We start from the raw sequence: 6,000 nt of genomic DNA, 5'->3' as shown, positions 1-6,000 counted from the left end.
CGTTAGTATCCCGCGAGTCCGAGGAAGCTTCTAACTTCTTGCACATTGATTGGCGACTCCCACTTGGTTACCGTAGTAATATTGGCGGGATCGACTACCAATTGATCTGCCGTCATGGTATGATCCAAGAATCCAACGTCATGCAGCCAGAAACTACATTTGCTAAACTTGGCATAAATTTGGTGCTCTCGAAGTTTTTCTAACACCAGCCTCAAGTATGGCTCATGCTCTTCTTTGGATTTGGAGAAGATTAATATGTCATCGATGAAGACGACAATGAAATTATCCACGTATTCCATGAAGACTTTGTTCATGAGGTACATGAAGTATGCTGGGGCATTGGTCAACCCAAACAACATGACCGTGCACTCATATAGATCGTACCTGGTCACGATGCCGTATTAGGTATGTTCTCGGGCCGAATCTTCAGTTGGTAGTACCTAGATCTGAGATCGATCTTGGAGAATACGTTGGCACCATTTAATTGGTCGAATAGGTCTTCAATCTTGGGGAGTGGATACTTGTTCTTTATCGTGATTTCATTGAGGGAACAGTAATCGATGCATAGCCTGATAGTCCCATCCTTCTTTGACACAAATAGAACATGTGATCCCCAAGGTGAGGCACTTGGACGGATTAATCCCTTCCGGAGCTGCTCGGCCAATTGCTTCTTCAACTCTACCAGCTCCTCGGATCCCATCCTATAGGGCTGCTTGTAGATACGCCTTGACCCGGGCATGAGCTCAAGGACGAACATGATGTCTCTGTCAGGAGGCATCCCAGGAAGCTCATCTGGAAAGACGTCTGGGTTTTCACATACCACTGGTACTTGGTCCAACTCTTTTTCCGAAAGGCAATTAACGTGAGGGACTTGAGTGGAGGTAGGCTCAGGGACGTATTTTACTTTGACCCCTTGGTCACTTGTCATGGTAATAGCCCTCTTGGCATAGTCCAGTACGCTTTGGTGTCTGGCCAACCAGTCCATACCAAGGATCACATCCAATCCTTGTGACTTAAGGACGATGGGATCTGCTACGAAGTTTATCCCATTAATGTTGATCCCAACTCCTCTACATCCTAGGTTGGTACTTAGCACTGCTCCCAGGGTCTGTACTGCCATTTGCTCATCAAGGAGGGTAGGCTTCAAACCACACTTTGGAGCTAAACTATGGGTGACAAAAGAATGGGAAGCACCACAATCAAATAATACTATTCCTGGGGTGGAGTTGACAAGGAACGTACCCAGAATTCAGTCCGGGTCCTCCTGGGCTTCCTCCACGGAGATGTGATTCACGTGTCCCCTGCTGTGGTACTACTGGTTGCAGGGAGCCTGATTCCTGTTTGGTGCTCCATGGCCTTGTCCTTGATTTGGCGCATTTTGGCGAGGTGCATCGGGATTCTTGTTGGGGCATTGCTTGGAGTAGTGTCCAGGCTGACCACATCCAAAGTAGGTGACTTGCCCTCGAATGTTAGGCTTGCACACGCTGTTGTTGGGCGGATTGATTGCCGGCTTGGGGTTGGCATGCTGCTGAGGCTGTTAGTTTGGGCGAAATGCAGCAGTCTTGTGCTGCTGCTGTAGATAGTTAGGCCTTGTCGGGGCGGATTGCCACGAACATGCCTTCTGGTTGCTGGAACCACCGTTGCCCATCAACTTACGCTTGCAAGTATCATCCATAGCACGACAATTGTCTGCCGGCATGAGAGCCTTGTTTACGAGATCACAGAAGGTTCGACAGTCACAAACATTAAGCTGATATTGGAGCGACTGCTGAAGTCCTTCAATGAAGTGTTCCACCTTAGCGCTTTCAGTGTTTACATCTTCTAGCGCATACCTCGACAAGAGGCTGAACTTCTGAAGGTATACCTTGACCATGCCACTGCCTTGATTCAGAGCATGGAACTCCCGCTTCTTGATAGTTATCATTCCAGGGGGAATGTGAGCAGCGCAGAACCCGTTTTTGCAGACAACCCAACTGATAGCCTACGCGTCTTGCATAATCTCGAACCCGTCCCACCAAGCCCTAGTTGTACCTTCGAGACAGTAAGAAGCATAAAGGACCTTCTCATGATCGTCGGTGCACTTAACCAGCGTGAGGAGGTCTCCAGTGGTGCAGATCCAGTCGTAGGCATCCAGGGGCTCAGTTGTCTCAGTAAATATCTGGGGCGTAGTCCTCATGAACTCAGAGAGAGTGGATCAACCATTGCCATTTCCGCCCTGTGGTGGGTTGTTCACTAGGGCCTAAGATATCTGGTGGATGGCGATGTTGTTGGCTTGGCATTCCTCTCCGAGAACCTGGAGTAACAAAGCTATAGTCATGTTCTCCGGAGGAGGTGGTTGCGGGGGAATGTCGGCTTGCTGCTGCTCCGGGTGATCTCCAGCTTGGGCAGACCCACCGTCTCCTGGCTGCCGGCTAGAATCGCCAGTGCTGGGGTTGCCGAAGGTACTAGTGTGAGTAGCAGTCACCATCCTGTTCAGAGCAGACAGGTCAATACTCCTAAGTGGTTGAGAGGAAAGCATAAAGGGATGATGTGCCTATATAAGGTGGATTGGTATAGTGCAAGTGTGTCAAACAACAAGGGTCGAAGAACCCTATGCAAATACATTAATTAAGATAGGTGATGTAGTCGCTTACATGTTGCCTAAGGCAAAAGCGTGGCTTGCATCGAGACACAAACAGAAAGCACACACACTACAAGCATTCATGGTTTCATATGAACCATTACACTGACTCGACTTCGCATGGGGACTCCTAACGTGTCCTAAGACATCCATCCTAAGCGCCGAATTGCTTGGCTTTGTACACAAGTTCTTTAGAGTCTTCCTCCTCATCCTCATCTGTGCGGTTATCTTCTTCCTTCAGGGGTGTGGCAGAAGGAAGAGGTCCATCACGACGATGTTTCATCGGTGAAGCAGTGAGGAGCTCAGTGTATTCCTCAGCGGTCATGCGACGACTCTGTATAGGAGTGGCCTTAACTGGTGGTATTCCTCCTTGGAAGGTGATGGCAAATTGCCCTTCGGGTGTTCCTTCTTTCTTAATCTTGTGTGTCTTCATCTTCTCTAGGCGGAGCAGGTCTTTGATATGATGAAGTTCTTGGCGGAGCGTCACGGACTCCTTGATCACAAGGCGAGCTAGAGTGCCGGCAGAGTGGCTGAAGTAGGTCTGAAACCTGAGTGGAGTTCCTTCCTCCAGGGATGGGTTGAGTGTCCAGCTTCCGTCAAGGCCGTCCTTAATGAAAGGCAGGTGACAGGTAGCCGGTTCATTGGCCATCTTGGGAAGGAAATCGCAGAGATGCACGAGCGCCTCTCATGCTACTGTATCAACTGCCAATACCAGAGCCTCCAGCTACGGTCCTTCAAAGAACCAACTAGCTGGGAAGTCGTTTGCCTTCATAACCACGTCCACGTGATATTCCTTTGGGTCGCCATTGACCCAGTGCTCGTGGTAGAGAAAAAGGGCGTGCAACATACTTGGCACTTCTCTAAGTTGTCTCCCAAGAGTAGGGGAAAGCCAGTTTCCAGAAGTGTCTAAGGGACGACGACCATCTACAAGATTTTTTTAGGAGAGGGTTACAAATTTTGGGTGGTATGAAAAGGTAGTAGGGTGTAGAAAATCTCAAGTGTAAGGGACCAAAGTGTCATTCGCCTCGGCTATCGTCCATGCTACCTAAGGCTTCCTACAGTCAACCTGGCTCTGATACCAGGTTTGTGGGAACCCCGACTTACACGTCGAGAATTCCGAATGCACGTGAACACTGATCCCAGAGATCAATGCTCACTCAACACACAAGTACTCAATAACAAGAGTCTTACACCCGAAATTAACGTTTGATACAATAAAGGACCATCATGGTAAATTCTTACATAGCCAACATGCATTCTGACTCGGAAGCATCCTAGTTCGTGTGTCCGTCTCCGACGATGAATTCTTCTCCGTACTCTGGTTCCTCCATGTCTGGTCAATACAATAACTAGTGGCAAGCCAATGACTACACTGAATGTACTCGCAAACAGCCCATGATATGGATAATGGAGATGGTACGATAATAAAGTAATATGCGGCATTTGCAGAAAGCAAAATTTAAGTGAAAATGAGTATGGTCAATTACTTGTATGGATATGCATCATAAGCTAGATGGTAATCATGATTACGGGTCATAGATATCATCAAATCTATGGAGGGCTGAACACCACAAGTTCACCCTATATGCCAAGTCTCCAAACTTGCCATATCATCTTACTCAATCACGCACACACACTTGGTTTATGCAGAAACGACTGGACGTAGTTTAAGCAGGATTACCCAAGTGTGCTTGAGCGTGGACATGGCTATTCGAATAGTTTTACACTATGCAAAGGTTGTACGCCGTACCCACGACATCCGGGAAACTTCCGTGTCATCCAGGACTCGTGGTATATAACATGCCCGAGGTAAGTACCCGATCATTGCCTTTCCCCTAACGACACTAGACAAAGAGTCCACTTGATTGGTACCCAGCCCACATGATGTACGTCTTACGAGCACCAACTCTAGACCGTATCATCCATGCGGGGACCAACGGTGTGCCCAGAAGACGTAAAAATGGCATAGTCGTCCTACGTGGCACGACCCCTTCACGAGAGTGACTATATCACTCCCGCCACTAGTAATGCGGGCTCTTTGCTAGCACCGACCAAAGTAATCAACAAAGTTCCGTCCCATAAAGGGGTATTGTGGTCGCACAAGTAAAGTTGGGATGGTCGACACATCATAAATCTAATACCATTTCCGAAACCACTCACATAAAACATTTCCAGTACACCACTTCTTTCTCAAGTGGTCATCCAGCTCAACAGCATCACCCTCGGGCATTAGTGGCACCCGACGGTTTTTTTGTAAAACCACTGATATCACCTCCGTGTTACCATCACCATGCATGTGCTGATCCTATGTGTAGCACTACTATCTACTTGTCAACATTTATCAGCGCGTGATACGTCTCCGTCGTATCTACTTTTCCGAACTCTTTTGCCCTTGTTTTGGACTCTAATTTGCATGATTTGAATGGAACTAACCCGGACTAACGCTGTTTTCGGCAGAATTGCCATGGTGTTGTTTTTCTGCAAAAATAAAAGTTCTCGGAATGTCCTGAAAATTTACGGAGAATTTTTCTGGAATAAAAGAGAAATACCTACGCAAAGATCCACCGGAGGGGGCATGCTAGTGGGCCACAAGCCCCTGGGTCGCGGCCACCCCCTAGGCCGCGCCGTGAGGGCTTGTGGGTCCCACGTGGCACCACTGCCCCCAAACTCAGCTCTATATCTTCCGTCTCGCCCGGAAAAAAGTTCAGAGAGAAGGTTTCATCGCGTTTTACGATACGGAGGCGTCGCCACCTCCTGTTCTTCATCTGGAGGGCAGATCTGGAGTCCGTTCGGGGCTCCGGAGAGGGGAAATCGTCGCCATCGTCATCATCAACCTTCCTCCATCGACAATTCCATGATGCTCTTCATCGCTCGTGAGTAATCTCATCGTAGGCTTGCTGGACGGTGATGAGTTGGGTTGGATGAGATCTATCATGTAATCGAGTTAGTTTTGACGAGGATTGATCCCTAGTATCCACTATGTTCTAAGATTGATGTTGCTACTACTTTGCCGTGGTTAATGCTTGTCACTAGGGCCCGAGTGCCATGATTTCAGATCTGAACTTATTATGGCGTCGCCAATATATGTGTGTTTCAGATCCTATCTTGCAAGTTGTAGTCACCTACTATGTGTTATGACCCGGCAACCCCGGAGTGACAATAGCCGGAACCACTCACGGAGATGACCATAGTATGAGGAGTTCATGTATTCACCACGTGTTAATGCGTTGGTCAGTTTCTTCATTAAAAGGAGAAGCTTAATATCCCGTACTTTCCATTAGGACCCCGCTGCCACGGGAGGGATGGACAATAGATGGCATGCAACTTCTTTTCCCTAAGCACGTATGACTACATACGGAATACATGCCTACATTAGGTTG

The sequence above is a fragment of the Hordeum vulgare genome, chromosome 3H (assembly GCF_904849725.1).
Source record: "Hordeum vulgare subsp. vulgare chromosome 3H, MorexV3_pseudomolecules_assembly, whole genome shotgun sequence".
Classification (NCBI taxonomy): Eukaryota; Viridiplantae; Streptophyta; class Magnoliopsida; order Poales; family Poaceae; genus Hordeum; species Hordeum vulgare.
The sequence above is the reverse complement of the archived record's forward strand: the minus strand, read 5'-3'. Positions refer to the sequence as shown.